This window comes from Papaver somniferum, chromosome 6, assembly GCF_003573695.1.
Source record: "Papaver somniferum cultivar HN1 chromosome 6, ASM357369v1, whole genome shotgun sequence".
In the NCBI taxonomy this organism is placed as follows: domain Eukaryota; kingdom Viridiplantae; phylum Streptophyta; class Magnoliopsida; order Ranunculales; family Papaveraceae; genus Papaver; species Papaver somniferum.
In genome coordinates, this window is record NC_039363.1 from 69001792 (window position 1) to 69028590 (window position 26799).

General features: G+C 38.4%; 1 long non-coding RNA gene across 1 annotated transcript; it reads right to left on the reverse strand.

Annotated features, from left to right (window-relative positions):
- Positions 1-22332: 22332 nt before the first annotated feature.
- Positions 22333-25399, reverse strand: LOC113287884. The gene is made up of 2 exons (XR_003330375.1): positions 25266-25399; positions 22333-24173 (listed from the first exon to the last, which is right to left on the reverse strand). It is a non-coding gene; the product is annotated as an uncharacterized LOC113287884 (long non-coding RNA).
- Positions 25400-26799: the final 1400 nt, after the last annotated feature.

Consider the following 26799-nt stretch of genomic DNA (forward strand, 5'->3'; position numbering starts at 1 on the left):
ACCACCACCGAGCTCTCAAATCACCAACAACCCCATCATCCATCATCTATTCCCTTCTAATTTCAGAGACCTAATTCACCTAATTCACTCGCCTCTTCTCAGAAACCCTAGGCGTGTGAGTTTGGTAAATTAGGTTGAGAAATAACACAAATTGGAGGCATGGGTAGCATCAGGAGAGTCAGAAGAAGAATGGGTCGAAGTCAGAATCAATTTTCAGAGAGTTGGTGAGTTTTAATTTCACTTTTGGTGAAACCCTAATTTTTGGGAATTTTAGGGATTATGCTTGCATGTATAAATTGAGTGCTTGGGGTGTAATTTTAACTATGCCTGGATTAGCCAGAGCATCAGTAGAATAGTTTAGTTTTGTTATTTCCATGAACTGTTAGCTTTGAGGGTTATCAATCTTTTCAATTCCATGATTCTCAATTCAAATGCATTGTTAATTTTAGCTGTTCAGAACTCCAACATGTATTGAATTTGATTGTGTGATTGTTACAATTTACATCAAGCTCATGTTCATGTTTATGTTATGTTTTGTTCTTATGATTTGTTCTTAGGATAGTCTCATTTGCCCTAGCCCTGCTGTGTAATAATTTGACAAAAGCCTTAGAATGTTAAACAAGTTTAGGAACACTTGAACTTAGTTTAAGCTGCAACTTCATGCTGAATTCACATACCTTTGACTAGTTGTACCTTAAAAAGACAACTAGTACTTTGGAAAGAACTATAGTTGTGCTTAACATTTCAATAAGAAAATGCATAGCATGAACTAGGGTGAAATCAAGCACCTTATTTCACTGATCTTCTTAATCCACAACTTCTTTCATCTTCATTTAGTTTGTGCTGTTTCATGTCCTGTTAGTGTCTTGTTTAATTCTGTTAGTTCAATTCACTGTTAGTTTTCATATCCTTGTTTAGTTAGTTCACAGCTTAGAAAACAGTTTAGGAAACTTCAACTTACACACCCTAGTCCCTGTGGATTCGACCCGTATTTGCACAAGATACAACCGACACCGTGCACTTGCGGTTATAACATGTAGGCTTCCTCTTGCTCTTATTTTCTGTCCCCTTTCAAAGCCTACCAAGTTTTTGGCGCCGCTGCCGGGGACTTGGCTGCTGTGTAGTGAAGTTGTTCCTTTTACTGTGCTGTTTTGCTGTTTTAGTGTAACTTAGTGTAACTTACTGTAGATTAGCTGCAACTTAGTGTAACTTAATGTAGCTTAGTTTGCTGTCACTTGCATCATCTTTTCTTGCATAACCTGCTGTGTAGTTCTGATAAGCATCTTAGTGTAAGCATCTGCATCATTAGCATATTGCATCTTTAGTTTGCATCATCTTCTGCATCATTATCTGCATCTGCATCTATTTGCATCTTGCATATTGCATCTTTGTTTCTGCTCTGAATACCTGCAAAGCATCACTGCATCTGTAGCTTTGCTCTGTGGCTTTACTCATTAACTGTAGCTTTGCCCTGCCCTGTATTCTGCAATCCATTTGCATAACCCTTTGCTGATAGCATCCTGTGTTGAATTCAGTCTCATCTGTTTACTCATCTGTCTGTTGATCAAAGCACTGACATAATGCAAAATGCTTTTTTTCCCTTGATTATGCCCACTTCTGAGAACTGAGCTTCTCCTTGAATCACCAGGTACATGAGGTGTTGCTGATCAAGCTTGTGGTGTTGTTGCCACTTACTGCTGCTGGTGCTGAGCCTCTGGTGCTCTTGCTGTTGTTGTTGCAGCTGTGCTGCTACTTTCTTCTTCTCCCTGCTGCTGCTGCTACTTCTTCCTGCTGCTGCTGGTGCTTGGGCCATTGCTACAGCCAGCCTCTGGTGCTGCTGCTGTTTTCCTTCTGTTGTTGTTCAGTTGCTGGTCTGAGCTTGTTGCTGAGAACCAAGCCCAACTGGGCTGTGCAACTAAGGAGCCCAACTGGGCTCCCCTCTTCAGAGTGTAATCCTAAACCCAATTATCTGTGGGCCTGTGTTAAAAGCTGAAATATGGGCTTGTAATAAGTTTGTGTCTTTGAATTATGGGCTTAACCCAGCTGAACTTGCTGACTAATTGTGGGTTTGTAAAACTACTTCTCAGAACTCTTAAAACCCATTTATTGAACTAGAATTGAACTGTGGGCTTATTTTGTTTCTGAGCTTCTGGGCCTGTTTCTACTGTGGGCTTGACCCAAAACAAAATTTGTAAAAAGTTTTCAAAGCCCAACTGGGCCTCGAATTTTGGCTATTCTGTTAGCCCAAAACCCAACTGAAACAGAACTTCTGGGCCCCTGAACCCAAACTGTGGGCTTGCTCCCGATTTTAAAACCAAATGTTTCCCTAAAAACCAAAATGTTGTTCATTCCCTTAAAAACCAAATTTTTCCCAAAAAGTCCAATCCCATTAAAAACCAAATTTTCTTGTATAGAGTCTAGTAGATAGTTTCTTAGTTAAATCTTTTGTTTCTTTTGTACATATTTTGCTAATCCAATGTGACTCTTAACTGAAATATGTTGGATTTTTGCCTTGAATAACGGAGTTCTAATATTGCTTTCACCGACATCCGGGTATTCTCTTTCCTTTTTCTCTACTCAGCATGATCCTCTTCATATGTTGTATTATAATTTTGTTCATATTTTGAAACATTGAGGACAATGTTTAGTTTAGGTTTGGGGGTGAAAAGTAGATACTTTGATAATATGCCATAATTGAAAACAAGAACTCCTTCTTTTTGAAAAAAAAAAATAAAATAAAAATTCCAAAAAAAAAAAAATTAAAAAATGATAAAAAAAAACATAAAAATGGAGCTCATTTACCTTGAAATGTTGACTCTTGTGCAAATATGTATTTTTATTAGGATTCTTAGTCTAGATATTTAGGCACCCCTGATTCTAGCACAATTCACATAGTGATAAGAAACTTGCACGCGCACGATCTACCAATACATGTATAGCCTCGATCTTCAAGGTGTTTGATAGGAAGTTAGATTGCCAATCACTTTAGAATATTGAATGAGACTTGACTAGCTTGTTCTTTGGTTGGCTGGGATAGAAGTTGGAGGATACGTTAAGAAAAGCAACCATAGAATTTGACCGGATGCATTCGATAAGAGCCACCTCTTGCTAAGAGTCATGTAATTATGTTTTTCTTTTTGTTCATGTATCAAAAGTGTCACTATGTTGTAAAGATCAAAGTTATTTCTTAAAAAAAAAAGAAAAAAAAAATCGGAAAAATTTAGAAAAATCAAAAAAAAAAAAAAAATATCAAGCATTTATTCCATGTTTTGTCATGTTAAAGACAATAGTTCTCTCTTGTTCCAAAAATAAAAGAGTAATCAATGTAAATAAGAGTCATGTAAAGAGTCATCTTTTTGTTGTAAATAGTCTTGTAATAAGCAAGGAGGGTGCAGCCATCGATGTATAACGCGGGTAAACTGAAATATCACCAACTCATTGGGTGAACATTCACAATTCTCGTAAATCCGGACAGCTAGCTTGGCTTAGAATTCGGTTCTTAGCCTAAAAACTATCTCTTGGTGATTAGTAGTCATAACTTCAGGTCATTCTAGAAACATGTGTAGATACACTTTACACTCTTATCACGTGTCTTTAGTTGTTATCAGTGCTAGGATTGTGCCTTTGATAGCTAGATTGACATCTCCATTTTGCTGTGAGCTTCTACTGTCTTGCACATGTCACATTTGATGGAATCTGAGCTTATATTTTGTCCTAGAACTTTGTAGGTACGTTCTAAGCAAACCTTCACGAGACTTCACTCGTCCACTAGGGACACTTAGTGGTTTAAAAGGCTTAGTGCATACGCTAAATGCATTCGAGAGACCAGCGACAGTAGTATAGGTAGGATTTCCTTAGTTTTGTTTTACTTGAGGACAAGTAAAATTCAGGTTTGGGGGTATTTGATGAGTGCTAAAAAGTGCATATTTGTATATATTTTTCTTGGCAATTAACTCATCTTTTGTGTTCTAATTCTCCATTTTAACCCATATTCTGTATTTTCATTGTTTTCAAGAATAAAATAATTCTCCATTGTGTTCTAATGAAAATACAGAATATGGGTTAAAATGGAGAATTAGAACACAAAAGATGAGTTAATTGCCAACAAAAATATATAGAAATATGCACTTTTTAGCACTCATCAAATACCCCCAAACCTGAATTTTACTTGTCCTCAAGTAAAACAAAACTAAGGAAATCCTACCTATACCACTGTCGCTGGTCTCTCGAATGCATTTAGCGTATGCACTAAGCCTTTTAAACCACTAAGTGTCCCTAGTGGACGAGTGAAGTCTCGTGAAGGTTTGCTTAGAACGTACCTACAAAGTTCTAGGACAAAATATAAGCTCAGATTCCATCAAATGTGACATGTGCAAGACAGTAGAAGCTCACAGCAAAATGGAGATGTCAATCTAGCTATCAAAGGCACAATCCTAGCACTGATAACAACTAAAGACACGTGATAAGAGTGTAAAGTGTATCTACACATGTTTCTAGAATGACCTGAAGTTATGACTACTAATCACCAAGAGATAGTTTTTAGGCTAAGAACCGAATTCTAAGCCAAGCTAGCTGTCCGGCTTTACGAGAATTGTGAATGTTCACCCAATGAGTTGGTGATATTTCAGTTTACCCGCGTTATACATCGATGGCTGCACCCTCCTTGCTTATTACAAGACTATTTACAACAAAAAGATGACTCTTTACATGACTCTTATTTACATTGATTACTCTCTTTTATTTTTGGAACAAGAGAGAACTATTGTCTTTAACATGACAAAACATGGAATAAATGCTTGATATTTTTTTTATTTTTTTTTGATTTTTCTAAATTTTTCCGATTTTTTTTTTTCTTTTTTTTTTTAAGAAATAACTTTGATCTTTACAACATAGTGACACTTTTGATACATGAACAAAAAGAAAAACATAATTACATGACTCTTAGCAAGAGGTGGCCCTTATCGAATGCATCCGGTCAAATTCTATGGTTGCTTTTCTTAACGTATCCTCCAACTTCTATCCCAGCCAACCAAAGAACAAGCTAGTCAAGTCTCATTCAGTATTCTAAAGTGATTGGCAATCTAACTTCCTATCAAACACCTTGAAGATCGAGGCTATACATGTATTGGTAGATCGTGCGCGTGCAAGTTTCTTATCACTATGTGAATTGTGCTAGAATCAGGGGTGCCTAAATATCTAGACTAAGAATCCTAATAAAAATACATATTTGCACAAGAGTCAACATTTCAAGGTAAATGAGCTCCATTTTTATGTTTTTTTTTTATCATTTTTTAATTTTTTTTTTTTTGGAATTTTTAAAAAAAAATTTTTTTTTCAAAAAGAAGGAGTTCTTGTTTTCAATTATGGCATATTATCAAAGTATCTACTTTTCACCCCCAAACCTAAACTAAACATTGTCCTCAATGTTTCAAAATATGAACAAAATTATAATACAACATATGAAGAGGATCATGCTGAGTAGAGAAAAAGGAAAGAGAATACCCGGATGTCGGCGAAAGCAATATTAGAACTCCGTTATTCAAGGCAAAAATCCAACATATTTCAGTTAAGAGTCACATTGGATTAGCAAAATATGTACAAAAGAAATAAAAGATTTAACTAAGAAACTATCTACTAGACTCTATACAAGAAAATTTGGTTTTTAATGGGATTGGACTTTTTGGGAAAAATTTGGTTTTTAAGGGAATGAACAACATTTTGGTTTTTAGGGAAACATTTGGTTTTAAAATCGGGAGCAAGCCCACAGTTTGGGTTCAGGGGCCCAGAAGTTCTGTTTCAGTTGGGTTTTGGGCTAATAGAATAGCCAAAATTCGAGGCCCAGTTGGGCTTTGAAAACTTTTTACAAATTTTGCTTTGGGTCAAGCCCACAGTAGAAACAGGCCCAGAAGCTCAGAAACAAAATAAGCCCACAGTTCAATTCTAGTTCAATAAATGGGTTTTAAGAGTTCTGAGAAGTAGTTTTACAAACCCACAATTAGTCAGCAAGTTCAGCTGGGTTAAGCCCATAATTCAAAGACACAAACTTATTACAAGCCCAGATTTCAGCTTTTAACACAGGCCCACAGATAATTGGGTTTAGGCTTACACTCTGAAGAGGGGAGCCCAGTTGGGCTCCTTAGTTGCACAGCCCAGTTGGGCTTGGTTCTCAGCAACAAGCTCAGACCAGCAACTGAACAACAGCAGAAGGAAAACAGCAGCAGCACTAGAGGCTGGGTGTAGCAATGGCCCAAGCACCAGCAGCAGCAGGAAGAAGTAGCAGCAGCAGCAGGGAGAAGAAGAAAGTAGCAGCACAGCTGCAACAACAACAGCAAGAGCACCAGAGGCTCAGCACCAGCAGCAGTAAGTGGCAACAACACCACAAGCTTGATCAGCAACACCTCATGTACCTGGTGATTCAAGGAGAAGCTCAGTTCTCAGAAGTGGGCATAATCAAGGGAAAAAAAGCATTTTGCATTATGTCAGTGCTTTGATCAACAGACAGATGAGTAAACAGATGAGACTGAATTCAACACAGGATGCTATCAGCAAAGGGTTATGCAAATGGATTGCAGAATACAGGGCAGGGCAAAGCTACAGTTAATGAGTAAAGCCATAGAGCAAAGCTACAGATGCAGTGATGCTTTGCAGGTATTCAGAGCAGAAACAAAGATGCAATATGCAAGATGCAAATGCATAGATGCAGATGCAGATAATGATGCAGAAGATGATGCAAACTAAAGATGCAATATGCTAATGATGCAGATGCTTACACTAAGATGCTTATCAGAACTACACAGCAGGTTATGCAAGAAAAGATGATGCAAGTGACAGCAAACTAAGCTACATTAAGTTACACTAAGTTGCAGCTAATCTACAGTAAGTTACACTAAGTTACACTAAAACAGCAAAACAGCACAGTAAAAGGAACAACTTCACTACACAGCAGCCAAGTCCCCGGCAGCGGCGCCAAAAACTTGGTAGGCTTTGAAAGGGGACAGAAAATAAGAGCAAGAGGAAGCCTACATGTTATAACCGCAAGTGCACGGTGTCGGTTGTATCTTGTGCAAATACGGGTCGAATCCACAGGGACTAGGGTGTGTAAGTTGAAGTTTCCTAAACTGTTTTCTAAGCTGTGAACTAACTAAACAAGGATATGAAAACTAACAGTGAATTGAACTAACAGAATTAAACAAGACACTAACAGGACATGAAACAGCAAACTAAATGAAGATGAAAGAAGTTGTGGATTAAGAAGATCAGTGAAATAAGGTGCTTGATTTCACCCTAGTTCATGCTATGCATTTTCTTATTGAAATGTTAAGCACAACTATAGTTCTTTCCAAAGTACTAGTTGTCTTTTTAAGGTACAACTAGTCAAAGGTATGTGAATTCAGCATGAAGTTGCAGCTTAAACTAAGTTCAAGTGTTCCTAAACTTGTTTAACATTCTAAGGCTTTTGTCAAATTATTACACAGTAGGGCTAGGTCAAATGAGACTATCCTAAGAACAAATCATAAGAACAAAACATAACATAAACATGAACATGAGCTTGATGTAAATTGTAACAATCACACAATCAAATTCAATACATGTTGGAGTTCTGAACAGCTAAAATTAACAATGCATTTGAATTGAGAATCATGGAATTGAAAAGATTGATAACCCTCAAAGCTAACAGTTCATGGAAATAACAAAACTAAACTATTCTACTGATGCTCTGGCTAATCCAGGCATAGTTAAAATTACACCCCAAGCACTCAATTTATACATGCAAGCATAATCCCTAAAATTCCCAAAAATTAGGGTTTCACCAAAAGTGAAATTAAAACTCACCAACTCTCTGAAAATTGATTCTGACTTCGACCCATTCTTCTTCTGACTCTCCTGATGCTACCCATGCCTCCAATTTGTGTTATTTCTCAACCTAATTTACCAAACTCACACGCCTAGGGTTTCTGAGAAGAGGCGAGTGAATTAGGTGAATTAGGTCTCTGAAATTAGAAGGGAATAGGTGATGGATGATGGGGTTGTTGGTGATTTGAGAGCTCGGTGGTGGTTGAGGCGGCAGGAAGTTGGTGGCGGAGCAGGTGGTGAAGGTGAGGCTGTTGCAGACGGAGGTGAGGGAGGTGAATTCGATAGTTTTAGGGTTAGGGTGTGTTTGGGTTAGGGTATAGGTATTGGGTACTCGGGTGTTGAGCGGGTGTAGCAAATGTTGATGCGCAGCAAGGATGAGACGTTGGATGCGAAGATGATGGATCGATCTAACGGCGAGACGGAGGCAGATCTTGAGCGACCGTTGGATTCTAGATGCAACAATTCTGACGTTCCAGATAAGAGTTAGGTGCTATGATGTTTGACAGGAGCTTCAGAATTTGATGCACTGTGATGAAGCGACCGTTGGATGCATCTGTGGATCCAATCTGACGGCTACGAGCTTAGGCAGGCTTTGGGCTTGGGCTTGGGCTTGGGCTTAGGTTAGAGTTTGGGCTTAGACAATTCTGAGCCCGCTTCTTCTTTAAGAACAAATTCTTCCTTCCAAGCCCACTTCTAGTTGGTCCGGCTCTTGCAAACATCATTCTTCGCTGCCTTTCTGCGGGAGTCTTTGTCGTTTCTTTGCTCTTTTCACTCCGTGAGTTAACCAGGCTTTATTTAGTACCTAAAAATGCAAAATTAATTAAGAAAAGTATTTATTCTTGAAAACAATGAAAATATAGAATATGGTTTAAAATGGAGAATTAGAACACAAAAGATGAGTTAATTGCCAAGAAAAATATATAGAAATATGCACTTTTTAGCACTCATCAGCGTCATGGTCATGATTGCCTCGATCTTACTCGGATCTACCTGGATTCCATTGTTGGTTACCACAAAGCCTAAGAACTTTCCTGATTCCACACCGAAGGCGCACTTGAGGGGATTCATTTTAAGCTTGAACTTTATGCACCTCTCGAAAGCCGTCTTCAAATGGGAGACGTGGTCTTCAGTCGCTTGCGATTTGACCACGATGTCATCGACGTATACTTTCACTGTTTGGTGCAGCAAATCATGGAATATGGAGGTCATAGCGCGTTGGTACGTGGTACCCGCATTTTTTAGACCAAACGGCATTACTACATAGTAGAAATTTCCGTGCAGGGTTTGAAAAGCAGTCTTCTTCGCGTCCGACGGGTCCATTTTTATCTGGTTATACCCACTGAAGTCGTCCATGAAGGAGAATCACTGCTTTCCTCCCATCTCATCTAGCGTCACATCTATATTAGGAAAGGGGAAATCGTCTTTTGGGAACGCTTGGTTTAGGTCCCTATAGTCGACGCAGTACCTGATCTTTCCATTTTTCTTCATTACAGGCACGATATTAGCTGACCAGGTCGGATGTTGGATAGGTTTGATGAATTTTATTTAGCAATCGCTCCACCTCTTTTTTTATTGCGAGGGCTGTAGTCCTGGGAAATTCTCTACCCCTCTGCTTTACTGGTTTGAACTCGGGTGATACTACGAAGGTGTGGACTACGAGCTCGCTATCAAGTCCTGGCATCTCATCATAATCGAAAGCGAAGACGTCCTTGTAATCTCTTAGTAGAGAAATTAGCGCTTCCTTTCTTCTTCGTCCAAGCTCTTTCTTATCATGATAGGGTGCCTGTCTCCCTGCGTTCCTATGTCAATTTCTTCCATTCTGTCCATAATGAGGTCTTTGGGTGTTCGTTCTTCTGTGATCCTAATGTTCGCGTCTGCAAGCTGATCTCGCAACTCCTCGTCATCAATCGCTCTATAAGGTAGTTCGACCAAACTTTGCTCTGCGCTTTCAGAAGGAGTATTTGTTTCGTTTATTGATACTTCGGCGCAGTCTTTTTCATCTGCGGACACTCCCTCAGTGAATTGCTATAACCGATACATGTGCCCCCCATCCGGCTTAGAGAAGCGCTGGAATATAGTCTGCTCCTCTTGCTTCCTCTTTCTTTCTGTGGGGAATACCATCCTGGATGGGCTAAACACATACTTGACTGGCTCCGGTTTTTCTTCTTCTTCCCATTTAGGTAGCGGGATGAGTTGTATTTCAGGCACTTCGTCTGTTTCCTTTGGTTCATTGTAGAAGATTGCGTCTTCCATGTAAGCTTCCTATGGATCAAAAGTATTGCTCGTGGCTGGAATCCGGTACTGCTTCCCCCCTATATTGGTCTTAACGAATTGGTGGTATGTTGATGCCACCACTTTGTGGTGGAGTATACACCCTCGCCCTAGTAATACATGGAACGTGGTGTCGTATTCCAGCACATAGAATGGTGTGGGCGCTCGGATAGGGCCGATCTTCATGACCAGGTTAACGATTCCAATGGTTGTTTGAGGATGTCCCCCGAACCCCTTTACTGTTGTGACTCGCATTCTAATTGCATACCTTTGTATACCTAGGATGTCTAGTGTATGCATAGAGATTAGATTCAGGGACGCGCCTCTGTCTATGAAATCTCTCGTTAGTGGTTGCTTGTTAATGTACGTCGTTAGGTATAAGGGTCTGGGGCGTTCCCATGGGTAGAAAATATCTTCATCCGTGAACACGGTCGCCTCCTTGGGGAGGAGACCACAGGGCCTCCCTGCTACGATAGCCGCTATAGCCTTGGATGCTTCTTTGATTTGATTTTCGCTGAATCCGAGGGAGTCAAAGAACTTTTGAGCTAACACTGTTTTGGAAAACTGACTAGCTACGCTATCTGTATTTGCAAATGCTGGTGAAAAAGCGGGGGTCTAATAACACCACCCAATATTTCGCTTAGCAATCTGTATGGACAAAATCGAATATACTTTTAAGATAATCAACAAGACTCAATCAATTAAAAATATATCAACGAGTTTATATCTCACTTCTTGATTTGATTTACTCAAGCAAGAACTGCGAGTTCTAATCAAATACAAGGAATAACTTGGATGGTACCAAAGACCAATATCCAAGGATCAATCAATATCAATCAACAATCAAAGGTGGTATTTCCAATTGATTGATTCAAACACACAACCTGTATTATTTCAATTATATAAAAAAATAAAATGTGGAAATAGAAATAACACAGACACCAGAAATTTTGTTAGAGACACTAGCCTACTCCAAGCTAACTTCGGACTGTATTAAGTCGTTACAGAAAAACCTCGGGACCTAGTCCAGATTGAACACACATTGTATTAAGCCGTTACAGACACTAGCCTACTCCAAGCTAACTTCGGACTGGACTGTAGTTGAACTCCAATCAGTCTCCCACTGATCCAAGGTACAGTTGTACTCCCTACGCCTCTGATCCCAGCAGGATACTTCGCACTTGATTACCTTAGCTGATCTCACCCATAACTAAAAGTTGTTATGACCCAAAATCGCAGGCTTTGACAATAAACAAATTTATCTCCCACAGACAAGTCTATCAAAGGATCAATATGTCTTCCACAGATAAACCCTAAAGGTTTTGTTTCGTATTTTGATAATAATCAAGGTGAACAGGAACCAATTGATAATCCGGTCTTATATTCCCGAAGAACAACCTAGAGTTATCAAACACCTACAACAATCTTAATCGTACGGTAGCAAAACAAGATGTTGCGGAATCACAAACAATGAGACGAAGATGTTTGTGATTACTTTTTATATCTTGCCTATCAGAGATATCAATATCAAGCCAATCAATCTGATTGTACTCGTACGATAGAAGATGCAAGATCAGATCACACAACTACGGTAAAAGTAGTATCGGTCTGGATTCACAATCCCAATGAAGTCTTTAAGTCGTTAACCTGGTTTTAGAATAAGAAAACCAAAGGTTAAAGGAGAACCGACTCTAGTATGCAAACTAGTATCACACGTAAGGTGTGGGGATTAGTTTAGCATAATACTAGATGTCTCATTTATATAGTCTTTCAAATCAGGGTTTGCAATTGGGTTACCTTGGTAACAAAGCAATCAATATCCACCGTTAGATGAAAACCTGATTTAGATTAAAGCTAATATTTCTCAACCGTTATATCGAAAACTTAGCTTATTATACACACTTGACAATGCACGCTTCTAGGTTTGTTAACCGTACCCAAACGTATGCACTTGTTGGTTCAACAATAGTTAACCAAATGGTTGGCCATATGAGCATTTCATATCAACCATGTTCTTCTTCACCATAACTAGTTCAAATGACTTCAAATGAACTAGTTAGAGAGTTGTTCAATTGCAAGGAAATCTCATGTACTACACGAGATACAATTGAAGCAAAGATGATTTGATTCACTTGAATCGGTTCATGAACTTTTATAGCCATGGTTTGCAAACTGCATTCCTTAGTCTTTTTAAGTTTAAGTTCAGAAATCATCTTCAGATATATAACCTTCTCAAGTTCGCAGACTAGGTTCAAAGACTTAAGTTACCGGGCAGAGTTTACAAACTCCAGCAGAAATTCTCGGGTTTGAGAACTACCGCAGTTCGCGGACTGAGTTCGCGGACTTGGCTCACGCCATTCTTCCGGTTCTCTTGATCAACAAAGTTTGCAAACTTTGGTTCAAGGAATATGACTTATGCATAAATGTCTTTCCACAACAATGCTTATGTCCACCATTGGTTATGTAATCTAAACTCTCATTTCAATCATTGAAACATTCTTAGAGGACGTTATATAGTTGTTACACCATTTCTCGTCAAAGCAATTTTCAAGATGATTGAAACATTTTATGACTTTTGTCACATGGTAAAGATAAACTCGGTTAAAGCGAAAAGCTTACCAACACATATTTCGAGATATAGATAGGCGAGGTATACTCGCTCGAAATACCAAATGTGTATAATCCAAGTCTGTATATATAACATACGACTTCTTGTCTCAAAGGGTATGAGATAGAGTAGATAGACTTTTGAGTGACAGATAAGTTCAAGTCTTCACATACCTTTTTGTAGAGAAGTTCCACCGGTTCCTTGAGTAGTTCTTCTACTTGTATGATGAATCGTCATGAAGTCCTTGATCTCAACTACACTTTCTATCCTAGTTCGAGACTTAGCTATAATAGACTAGAAATCAAGACTTGTGGTTTGATCACTAACATTGACAAACATGCTTGAGATAGCGACGCATGCGAGTTCGACCGAGCAATGCTCTAACAACTGGATTCTCCGCCTAGACTTCACATGCATCCTCTTCATTATCTTCCCAAGGCCTCCAAACATCCCCACTTGGATCATGGGAGAGCATCATGACTTGGTGTTGGATCGCCTTTCCACCTTCCGGATTTCCCATCTCAACCTCACCCATCTCCAGCTTATTTTGGAACAGTCTCCGCATATTATAGTTGTCGATTGTAGGATGTTGTATCCTTCGATGGAAGTGACAGCACCTAGCATCATTCTTGTCAATGGTGTTGGGGTCCGTCTTCGTCGGAGGCAGATGAGTTTCTTGATTTGCTATCCACTGCTCCAATAGACCCACGATCTGCTCCTTGCTGCAAGGCAAGGGCGGAGGAAGCGATTGGGTGCTCCAGCCTTCTAGGTTATTATTATCGCGGGTGTTTCTTGGTGCATTTGATACGGCATTAACCATGTTGCGCCAAATGTAATCATAATTGCGTTCCTCGACAAAATCAGTGATTCTTGCCGCCACTTCTTCTAGCTCAACGAACGTCGGGAAGCGGAAATTAACCAAGAATTTCCTAAAGGACGGAGTCATCCCCCGCACACAGATTTCCACTAGCGCTTCCTCCTTAACGTCCTCATGGAAATCTTGAGTGATCAGCCGGAACCTGGAAATATATTTTCCTATTTCTTCTCCTGGGCGCTGGTTTCACTTGCTCGGGTTTATAGTTGTAACCTTCCTTTTCGTTGAATAAAACTTTCTGAGGAAGAGAGTGGACATAGTTGACCATGAGCTAACGCTTCCTGACTTTAGGTTGTCATATCAAGTAAACAATGTATCAGTTAGCGATTTTTGGAACTCCCTCGGGATTAACTTCCCGTTGGTTGCATGATCATTCATGGTAGACAAAAATCGGCTAAGGTATTCCCTCGCATTTCCTTGACCGTTGTAGACTTTGAATTTTGGTGAAGCATAATCCTCTGGGTATTGGTATTCTATGATTTCCGAGGAGTAAGGGATAGCCATGAAGTCGTAGTTATCTTGCTTGACAACCCTATAGTTCATCTCCAAGTACTTAGCCATCGCTTCTTATGTCATGGATGCGGGTCCTTCTTCCTTTTCCTCTGTATCTTCCGTCGCCTCTTTAGCATTCTTCTCAGCGCTTGCCACCTTCATGAGTTTTCCCAACTCTTTCTCTCTGCGTACGTGATCTTCCTACTCCTTCTGCATCTCTTTGAGGGAAGGCTGGGAGGGTAGTGCTTCATCGACTTCTTGTTGTTTATCTTTCTCGCGTGCGTCTTCTGGTCTTCTCATTTGCATGATGGGATATGATACTATTCCTACCTCTCACCTTTTGTGTTGAGCGTTGCGATGTTCGATGGACTCTCTGTTGCGCTTGAGCTAGCGCCTCCTAAGTGTGTCATGGTTAGCTAGGCACGAGTCTCCGGATGTGGTCGCCAAATGTTGAGGGGTGATTTTAGGTTTGAGGTCCTACCCGTCTTAGCTAACCAAATGACCCCACTTTACCAAGAATAGTAAGAGAGAGAATTGCCTTTCCATTGTAGCTTGTCCTTCTTTATATAGACTTTCCAGAAGCCCCTTCCTTTTATGGCATCATGCCATGTGTCATAAACCTATTTAATTACTTCTAATGCCACTCCTTCCTTGATATAACCTCTTTCTTATTCACTAATTTCTTCCTTATCCTTCCTTCCAATGGGCACTTTCTTGTTGGACTTGGAATTAGTCCCCAAGCCCACGTGTTTTCTTCTTGACAAGCCACCTCCTTGAGGGTATCCCGAACCCGTTAAGGGGTGCTATTTTTTATGTATCAACACTTAGAGTTAGTTATTTTTATATATCATGCTTGAGATTTACAAATTTTTTTAAAATCTACCTTAGGCAAAGAAATAGAGTCAAAATTCTTATTGAACGAGCTATAATTGTTTAGAACAAACAGATGAATTGCATGGATATGAATATTTGGTGGAATCTTAAGTCTCAGTATCTCTCGAACATTGTTATTATTTTGTATATATTTACTAGTTTTATAATTTAAGCCTAAAAATCAATCTTTACAAGTTCGAGCAACGAAACCCTTTTCTTGCCACTGTAAAAATCCGATCACTCAAAAACAACAAATCTATGGAAAAGGGCAACAAAAGCATCCCTAAGCGCAGGCTTAATTATTTATTATTTTGCATTTAAATCTTAAGAAGAAATTTGAAAAAAGATAATTCCGTACGACTAATTGTTGGATTACCGACATGAATAATAAAATTTAATGGATCAAAAACCAAATAAAATAGTAAATGTTATGCGGACACGTCTTGAAATGTGGCCCATCATTTTGCCGTCCAAGAAAAATCGGAAAGACGCATTCATTTCCCCACCTCCATTCAAGATAGGTATCCACAAGGCATATCAGATTGTCTGTGGCTGACCACATTCTAGTGGGACCCATTTTTGTTTTAAGTGATAAGATTAATCCCCTGTGGATTAACATAAAATGTGAAAAATGTATTTAAATAAGAGCCACGTACGTGGACTCGTGGCAAATAATACAGCCACTGTGTATAAAACTAGTGCCGTGTATTCAAGCTATAAATAACCCTAAACACTAGTGTACTCGGAAGAGAATGTGAAGTAATTAATACATTTTCTTTCCTCTCTTGGTTCTCGTCTGCTTTACTGATGCTTACATAGCTAATGCTTGCATAGTACTATACTAGAAATACTAGTATCCAAACTAATATGATTAGTAGCTGTTTGGATATATACCATTAAGTTAGTATATACACTTCATAAACTGCCACGGTTAGTCAGTGATAACATAACACGTTATCAGCACGATTAGCTCGATACCGCCAATTGATAAACCAGTGTTCGACGATGTTTATGTCGAGTTGCCGGGATGATACCCACAAAGCCATATAATCAACTTCACAATTTATATTTGTGTTTTGAATTGAATTTGTGTTTTTTGATTATATATGTGGATAGTAGTACTGACTCTGTTGCTTCTATTGATCAGGGTAGTAACACTATTAATGGAGGCAAGTTGTTCTACAAGTATTGCAAACTTGTAAGGATGTTTTTGGGTAAGTGCGGGATGGTGAGAACCGCGACTCCGTAAACTTTAATAATTTTCCGCTATATTATTTTTGTTATGGTACTTACGGTTTTAATACTAGCGAAGCGAGAAATTGTTGTATCCCTAGAGGATAACATAAATTTAATTTCTCTTGCTCTAAATAATCTCCAGAGATTTTGAAATGATTCCACCAGAAGCTGGAATTTCGTCTAGCATAGTATGGATGCAAAAGGCACGGTCCGCTAGCCGTTTGGTCCCAGAAGCGACCCATTATAAAGTGCTAGCCGGTTTCTATCAGCGGTCCCTGAAGTGACATGTGAATGATATTGAGGAATTTTCCTATAAAGGATGTATCCATTTGCACACTTGTAAATTAATATTTCGTCGACCCCCGAGGGACGAAAATGGAGATTTATTATGTTGGTACCGTATTTGTACTTATGTTTTCTTTGTATTTGAGTTTTGTTTATTTTATTTACTTGTTTTGGAAATCCGATGGATTCCCGAAGCAATCCATGGGACGTTGCCGACTCCAGAAGCAGTCCAACATACAATCTGTGGTTTCCTGTAGTAATCCATATTAGGCTCCAGAAATGATCTATGGGTTCGAGGAATAAGCCATAAAATTTTGGGTTCCAGAAGTATCCCATGGTCACCAAATGTTTTTGTTGATGACTCCATTATTTATCTCTCGTTTATCTGTACTAAAGGATATGGATTCCAGAAGTAATCAATCCAGTGTAGATATGGACGATAGAGATACTTGTCTCAAATTTAGACAAAACAACAAACACGAATTTTCGAACCATTTTATAACCTTGTAGAGGTTTCTGGAAATGTGAAAAATATCATTTCAGGTTCACATCTGCAGAAGAGCGTGTATCATTTTATATGGTGGTGTAGTATTTACCTTATATTCTATCAGGTTCCAGAAGAATCTGTTGAGTTTTAGAAATATTTGGTATCACTACCTTGAAATAATAAATGAGCATTTTTATGGAGTATTTTGTTACTTCATTTGTTTTTATGCTAGAAGCACGTTAAGAGAAGTTTGAGGCTCTCTCTTTTATGGGGTGTACCATATGAAAATTCTATCAGTAGAATCTCACAGTGTCATTAACCAGAAGTTAATGACCTTGATTTTTCATGCTTAGACATGGTCGATATGGACATCAAAAGTTCTACCAAGATGAGTAGACGATTCAAAATGCTCATGGACATCCTTTACAGAACCTGAAGCTTCTATTACATGAGGATGTAAATTGTGTTGTTTGGTCCCAGAGACAATTAGTTATTAAATTCCATTAATATTAACATTATGGTAACCCATTGCTGAATCACCTAATTTTATATGTTGGTTTCAGTTCATAAGACATTTAAAACCATGTCCTGGTAATGTCTTATTGAAGATGAGACTGTATTCCCGCCGTTAGGTGGAGGAAGTAAGCCGCCAAAAAGGGACGGCGTGAAATATCTCATCTCTTGCCGAGCCTGCAGCTGTTTTTGGGTAGTTTTTGTGTAGTTAAATTAAAATCCAAAAACTATCATGAGTAGAACTGCCTTTGAAAATCAGGCAATTATGGAACCAGAAGTTTTCAGAAATGAGATAGTAATATTTTCCGCCATGATCAGAAAGACGAAGATGCCACCAGAAGTTGGCATGACAACCTCGCCACCAGAATTTGGCGTGACCAAGGTTGATAACCTTTAAGGTTCTTCCACTTTAATCAGGGGGGGAAAAGTCACCACAAGAGGATGGTGCGAATTATGTTGGTAACCTAAAAAGGTTCTCCTGCCTTAACCACGGGGAAAAAGACTGCCGTCTGAAGATGGCAAGTATTATGTCGACAAATTTAAGGGCTTTCCTTTGAAGTCATGGATATGACAGGCATCACCTAAGGGTTGCAGTACGAGATGTCGACAATCAAATAGGTTATCTGATTAAGCTTTATCCTGATCAAAGAAAGTTCGGCTGCCACTAGAATTGGCGTGAAACATCTCATTTGTTTTCTCACACCAAGATAATGGATGCAATTGAGGTGTTGGAGATTACTCATGATTAAAACAAATAACTGCATCAACTGTGGGAAAATATTATTTGTCACTTGCTTGAGGATGCAGACACGAGAATTTGTCACAGCAGGTTAAATCATGCATCTCGCAATGACCAAGTCGTGTGTTAAGACACGCTTGAGGCGTGAAAGAATGCCTCATATATGCCCAATTAAAGAAAAATCCAATCACTTTTATTATATGTAGTGCTCTTGAAGAGAGACTACAGATAGTGCTAGTGGAGACCATCAGAATATGATCCACATTTTCTAAGCTTATACCTCATTAAAATGAGGATATCATAATGCCCCTGAAGTGGCGCTGGTACCAGTCTATGTAATTTTCATGAATGTGCATGCACTAGAGAATGTGTTAGATTGTATATAATTGTCGATTATTTTACAATAGTGGTTGTGTACCCCTCTGCAGAGGAACATCGACATAGTGATTGGTAGGCATATGATCCGTTCCCCTCAAATTAAGGTAGAGGATGGAATCTCTCGAAAAAGCGCAAAAGATCGGATCCGACTCACACCGTAAAATTGTGAGGTCTGAATGTTACAGGGTGGAGTTTGAGATAAAGCGCAAAGAGAGTACTATTATCGCTTCAAGCACGATACAGGGTTTCCTCCTGAACCCCAGGATTGGTCCTGTAAAACTAAAGTATTCCCCTAATATTGATGCACTTTAGCGTGGTAGTCTTTGAAGGACTCTGATTGCATCTTGCTACGACTTATTATTGGTGATTATATTTGAATCTTTGAAGGATTCGATTTTCTGAATCAGGCAGCCACCTGACTTTGTGAACCACGTCAGGCTTGAAATTTAATCATAATCACCATCTTGAAAAGGAGAAATTTATGAACAATTCTTTGTGTATTTCATGTTCTTGATATAAGGTTAAAATCCGGATGAAACGATGATATCATTTTGGCTTTTAAAAAGAGCCCTTGGTAGCGCTAAAATCCACGCTTGAACTAAATTTTGAGATCTCGTCGAAATTGAAATATTTCTCGGCCAGAAATTCGAGAATATGCTAGCACCGACTAGAGTATCTAACTTTCGATACTGGTAATACTTATTGTGCTACTAAAATTTACACCATTACTATGTGATTCCCAAAAATGGGAAGTGATCGATCCATCTGATACGTACGTATAAATAATACTTTATGGTCCAGAAGTACCATATACGAATATAATGCATGCATTATCTTGTTGTGTTCTAACTATTGTTTTGCAGGTTACACTTTTAGAGGCTGAAATTGATTCTACGGTATTTATGAGTTTACAAAAGGCCTTTCATTGTTATGCCTGAAGTTAAAGCGGAAAACTGAATTTGGTGTGCAATGGGCGGAGGATTTAAATGCGAGGTGTACAATGGCGATTGTTCACCCGGCGCAAAATCTGGCAGTCAATCCTCCATAAACTGAACTTAGTAAAGCAGTTTTCTAAAGGCTGTAAAATGTCCACACCACCAACCGCTTTAAGAAGTCATGCTTCAGGGGGAGTAAACTCGTAAAATCTTTGGCTGAGCTTAAACGCGCTGTACTCTTTTTCCTTCATCAAGGTTTTGTCCCGAGGGGTTTTTCTTGTCAAGGTTTTAACGAGGCAGCATATGCGTATCCAGCACTGTCATTGGGCGACGACCGTTGTACTCTTTTTCTTTGGTCTGGTTTTGTCCCACGTGGTTTTCCAGACGAGGTTTTTAACGAGGCAACATGCTCTTCGACGTCGGCATTATTCTGAATTTTGGTGTTCAGGTTTTGTCCCAAGCGGTTTTCCTGTCACAAGCGTTCAGGTTTTGTCCCCAAATGGTTTTCCTGACGCAGGCGTTCAGGTTTTGTCCCAAGTGGTTTTCCTAACGCAATTTTTGATGGTGGAAGTATTTCTCGGCGCTAAGGTTTTATCCCAAGTGGTTTTCCTGGCGTAAATCTTGTCAAAGAAAATATTTTCGTGGCAGCAATCACCCTTATTATAAGCTGAGGTTTTGTCCTAAATGGTTTTCCTGACGCAATTTCGACAAAGGAAGAAATTCATAGCAGCGACTAGCCTTATTTGGAATTTCAAGTGCTCGGATTCTTCCCCTAAGCGGTTCTCCTGACACAACTTTGACGAAGAGAGCGATTCATGGCGGTCCTCACCATTTAAAGCTTCCAGTGTTGTACTCTTTTCTTTCGGCTAGTATTTATCCCAGTCGGAAGTTATGGCGAGGTTTTGACGAGGCAACAAATTCCTTATGCTCGGATTTTTCCCATCAGGTTTTACCGACAAAAGTCTTAACAAGACGACATTTCGAAACGATGGTCATCCAAGGGGGAGTGTTACAAGCCGACTATCTTTGTGGCTGCCCACCGTGGGACCCGCACGATGATCAAGCTCACTCCAAGTTCAGTTTTTTCCTAAATGGTTTTCCTGACACGATTTCGGCGACGGGAGAAAATGTGTGACTACCATCATCATTTTGAAGCTACCGATGTTGTACTTTTTCTCCTTCGACTGGATTTTGTTCCACTAAATTTTACCGGCAAAATTTTAACGAGGTAACGTTTTTAAAAATGGTGGTCCAAGGAGGAGTGTTATGTGGACACGTCTTGAAATGTGGCCCACCATTTTACCGCCCAACAAAAATCGGAAAGACGCATTCATTTCCCCACCTCCATTCAAGATAGGTATCCACAAAGCATATCAGATTGTCTGTGGCTGACCACATTCTAGTGGGACCCATTTTTGTTTTAAGTGATAAGATTAATCCCCTGTGGATTAACATAAAATGTGAAAAATGTATTTAAATAAGAGCCACGAACGTGGACTCGTGGCAAATAATACAGCCACTGTGTATAAAATTAGTGCCGTGTATTCAAGCTATAAATAACCCTAAACACTAGTGTACTCAGAAGAGAATGTGAAGTAATTAATACATTTTCTTTCCTCTCTTGGTTCTCGTCTGCTTTACTGATGCTTACATAGCTAATGCTTGCATAGTACTCCCTCCGTCCCACTCCTAAGTGATCTATTTGATTTTAGATTTTGTCCCAATGATAAGTGACCTATATCACTAAACAATGAGATATTCCGGAATTATCATTTTAGTTAATTATAAATAATATATGAAATATGTATAATTTGATAGGCATGTTTATATTCGTTACGTAGGTGTTTTAAAATGCTTTTCAATTGTATGAAATTTGCGAACATCCGTGGAGTATTTTGAGAGATAAACCATTTTTAAATTTCACTAGTTATTATTCATAAGGGTATAATTGTAAAAAATGATTAAAAATACTATTTTCCTTGCTTGCCTTAAAAATTGTGCAAATTTCAAATAGGTCACTTAGGAGTGGGACGGAGGGAGTACTATACTAGAAATACTAGTATCCAGTTTAGTAGCTGTTTGGATATATACCATTAAGTTAGTATATACATTTCATAAAGTGCCACGGTTAGTCAGTGATAGCATAACAGTAAAAGAATTTAGTTCATTTCCATAGTGCCAAGTGAAAAACCTCACTGCACGTGTGAGATGTTTTTGTCTTTACCATGACACATGTTTGTGGTTATCAAACGAAAATAAAAGAAACTTGTCCCGAAATTCCAACGTGTTAATTTCTTTTAATTTTCTTAAGGCAGCAAGGTAATGTCGTGAAACACCAACTCTGTATTCTTCTCTCTCACCTGCTCATACTATGTTCTATTTTCTTCCTCTAACTATCTTCTCTCTCTCTCGATCTAGAGACAATAATTGAAACAACTAATATCCAAAGCTTTAACAGTCAAAAGCATCAAATTAGTTAAAAACTTTGTCTAACTCGATCGATTGAATGAAGCGTTTAAAGATTGAGACAATAATAACAACAACAAACTAGGTTGATGAAAGTGGGTGTACAACTCACTGCTTTGATTGAGGACATGAAAGCTTTGGAAGGATTTCAAGATCAGTCTGGGTTGTTTTGTTTTACTTCACTCACATTAACACCATAATCACTAATTGGATACCCAACTCAGTGAAACCATGAATGGGCATGTACCGAATTGAAGTAATCGATTATTATAAGTGTCGCAAAACAGGTATAGAGGAGAGTAGAGAGGGAGACACACTCCGAGAACCTTAATGGTTACATTTTCATTAATCTTGGAATACATTTATTTTCCATTACAAATGACTCTATTTATACTACACGGTGACAGCACATGCTCGACTTGCTCCTAAAACAACCACTTGCTAATGTTACATAACAAATAAAGAAGACCTCTTAAAACTCCTAATAATTCTCAACTAGCCTACTCGACCACTAAGACTAGTTCTTGCAACTACTGCCACTCTGACCACTAAAATACACCACTTACACTGATATCAACTAACACCCAAAATAATAGGACATAAGTGTGCACTAATTTGCGACACTCCCCCTTGGTGCATACTCCGGTAAGCATTACAGAAAAAAAAAAAATGTTTACTGCTCACCTCTGTGATATTCATCGGATACATGTCCCGGAACTATTGATAATTGCAGTTCCGACATTCCAGCCATTGCATTGATGTGACATCTGAGATGCCACTGACTCTGACAATTAAGTCATCTTAAATCCTAGCATTGAAGCCTTCACAGAATTCAAGTAGCTATCACCCGACCTTTAAGTCATTTCTTCAAAGGCACGCCTATGTCTTCATAGACATTTTTCCAACGGTTTAAGAGTACTTCGTGCATCTCCAGAAAACACTGACACCTCCAAGCAATTCAAGAGCACTCTGTGCATATTTGGAAGACGCTTTTTCAATTTTAGTTTCAATTGCATCATGTTGTTGCCATCCTCAACATATATCAGGCCAGTTTAACCTTATGCATAGTACTGTTGCTCCCTCGGAACAAATTGAACAGAAATGGAATGATAAAAGACCGACATTCACAAAATTGTTCCTTCCCATCAGGTGAATACCCGATTCCCAGCAAAACAAACATACACTCAAAAGCACCTCTATCACTTCTGTGACGTCTTACTAACTTGGGTAGGATCCCTGCAAACACTTGGAGGAAAAATCACCATACCAACATCGAAAATACTAGACCAATCGTCACAACTCGACTGCTTCTTCTCATATATTCATTAATTTAAGAAATGAACTTGCTGTGAAGCAACAAATAAATGTCTTCTCAGACATATCAAACAGTTCTGAGACTTCCCAAATCACCCAAAACTTCACCTTCAAAACAATCACTAAGTCCGGAAAACAAAAAAACACCGCAAGCAACAGAAACCAATAATTCTTTGGCAAGCAATTCAAACAACCTTAACTGAGCACTAACATTTTGAGCTTCAAAGAAACTAATGAATCAAGCTTTAGCCATCACATGACAGTAACACAAACTAACACTAGTATCTTCTTGTAACACCTTATAAGGAACAAAGACCATGGAAGAACTTAAGCGCCAACAGGTTCGTTACCTTGCACAGACCACCCCAAACACAAGACTAGAAAACCATCCACACCTTCACTTTAAACATGGTGAAGAAACAAAACTGAACACATGCGACTTCAGGAGTCAAAATAATTAATGCCTTGCAAGTATACTTCGCCAATCTCTGTGAGACATAAAGACAACCTCACCGTGGACAAAAATTTGATGTAAAACCTGCGCACCTCAAACACCATATTACACAACCTCACAGCAGCAAAACCAATAGCAACAATAACCTGAAGATAATATTATCTCCATGAAACCACAATCATGTCATGAGACATATGCTTATTGTGTAATATAAACAGATAAATACATTTGTCTAGTTGCTTGAACGCCACTAATAAGTGCAACAAATCCAGACTAGAAATGCAACAGGTTACTATCCACCACCACAAATGATACACGCCCTCCATGTAACCAAGCCTCAAATTCCGACTCAAAATATTCAAGTCATTTTCTTTGACATCTGACTACTTCACACCTTAAATCAAAAGCAATTGGAAGAAGATCAGTATAGTGAAAACTTAACCTTTTATGAACAGCTTCTTTGAAGAATTAAAACAACCACTTCCATCAGCAGCTTACAAACTTCCTCCAGAAAAGTAGATCCAAATGCTAAACAACCTTAATACATTTAAGTGAATAATAAAATCAAACACTATGTGAACGATAAAAGAAAACATACTCTATCACTAACCTAACTCTCGTATACAATCTCATAAATGAAGAACGAGATAGAGAGACAGAGATATAAACACAGAGGGTAACATATGAGTAATAAAATCAAACACTCTGTGAGCAATAATTGAAAAGACACTCTTTCACTACATCAAAATAGCTCTCGCATACCATCTCACGAAAAAAGAGGATCGAGATAGAGTGTTAACACAGAGAGAACGAATGAAAAATGATTTTATCTTCTCAAATGAACTACAAAAACTGATTTTTATTCTCACAATTAAATACTTCACGGTTCTCTCGTTTAATGAAAGAAAACATTTTCTCCGAAATAATAATACTAAAAATCACTCAAAATTTTCTACATTCTCTAAAACCCTCTCGACCCTCTCTCTACTCTAGCTCTGATAGAACCTTAATGGTTACATTTTCATTAATCTTGGAATACATTTACTTTCCATTACAAATGACTCTATTTATACTACACGATGACAACACATGGTGCTTGACTTGTTCCTGAAACAACCACTTGCGAACGTTACGTAACAAATAAAGAAGACCTGTTAAAACTCCTAATAATTCTCAACTAGCCTACTCGACCACTAAGACTAGTTCTTGCAACTACTGCCACTCTGACCACTAAAATACACCATTTACACTGATATCAACTAACACCCAAAATAATAGGACATAAGTGTGCACTAATTTGCGATAATAAGTGAATTAATTTTTTGATTTTCACAAGGAATGAAAAATTCATTTTTCGAATTTGAAATAAGTTGAACTTGAGGTCGATCTAATTCGTTGAAAATTTCTAAAATGGGTGAATATTAATCATTCATAAGATTAGGGCATTTGGGAGAACTCAAATATGAAGTCTTAATTATGATCTTACCTTTTAATTTTGGTTTTCATGAAAGTTGGCAGAAGTGTTGATTGCGGTGGTGCTAGTAACAGTGGTGGTGATGGTGGCGCCAGGGGCGATGGTTGTACTCTTGGGAAAAAGAGGGAAGCGATTGTGAAATGAAGATCCAAGTAAGTGTTTTTGTAATTAGGTTGTGGAGTTATAATATCACATGTTGTTGCATAGTTGTGATAGTGAAATAAGTGATGGCATTTTAGTAATTAAAGGTGGCCGCTGTCTAAAATCTACTTTTTCCCTTATATTACAGGGGTTAGTTGTGGGAGAGTTCGAGAGATTTTAATGTATTTAGGTTTTCTCCTGTTAGTCGTGAGGGAGTTTGAGGGAGTCTCTCCAAATCTCCGTTAGTCGTGGGGGAGTTTAGAGGAGTCTCCTAAACTCTCTAGAAACACCTGTTAGTCGTTGGGGAGTTTAAAAAAAGCTCTTGAACTTCATGTTAGTCATAAAACCCTACAATACTAGGAGTTGGTTGCTTTTGGGAGTTCGAAGGAGTTTTTAGTGTATTTTGGTCTCACAACAAATCTCTCAAAAGAGTAGAGATTTGGGAAGGAGTTTGGTGCGTAGAAAACCATAGGAGAAAGAAGAGGAAACATTTTTTTCCAGGTATGTTTTTTTTCTTCTTTGATCTCCATGATTGTTTATAATAGTTTGATTTGTGTACTATTTTGATTGTTTTTCATATCTTTGATCTCCATGATTGTTTACTTTTATTGTGTGTATAGTTTTTTTTTGTGGGTACTCTCTCTCTGTCAAAACCTTAATTTGTGGTTCAAAAGATCTTGGTAAGAAATTGCATGATTTGATTATGATGATATCTTTAAATTCAACCGTTGAAATATGATGAAATTTGATTATGTCGTAGTTTACCTTGTTATAGAAGTACATTAAAATTTTCACGCGGATCATGTCACGTTTGCTACTGCAAAGCTTGCACAATATATTACTATGGTCTGCTGAGTTTAAATCCCGAATAGGGGACTGATTCCTATTTATCTCATTCTCCGCTTATCGGACAAAGCTGAAATTTTAGTATGATGTTTGTATATATGAAGGTTACCTACTGTAGAAATTTCATGAAGTTCTGATCACTTTAGGTACACCAAAGTGTGAGAAATCCGGAACTAAATTCTGTATGCACGTATTGAAAGTAGTCGGGTTCTGAGTAATGTATCTTTTTAATGAATCGTTGGAATGGTATGATTTTTGAGTGTGTTGTGGAATATTGAGTTGTAAGTGTACCATAAAAATTTAAAGAGGATCAGGTAAGTATTAGTACTGCAAAGATTGGATAATCTTAAAACTGTGTTTCGGTGAAACAGAATTCCTTTACAGCTATCTTCATAATTTGTTATGTCATCATGCATTAATTGGCTTGCTACTTTGCATGGGTGTCATTGAGAATCACTATCACTTGTTAAGTCATCTTATTTAGACACATACTTATCGTATATTCTATATGCCAAAGTTCAATACAGTGACGTACTTCATTCCGTATTGGCGTGTTTTA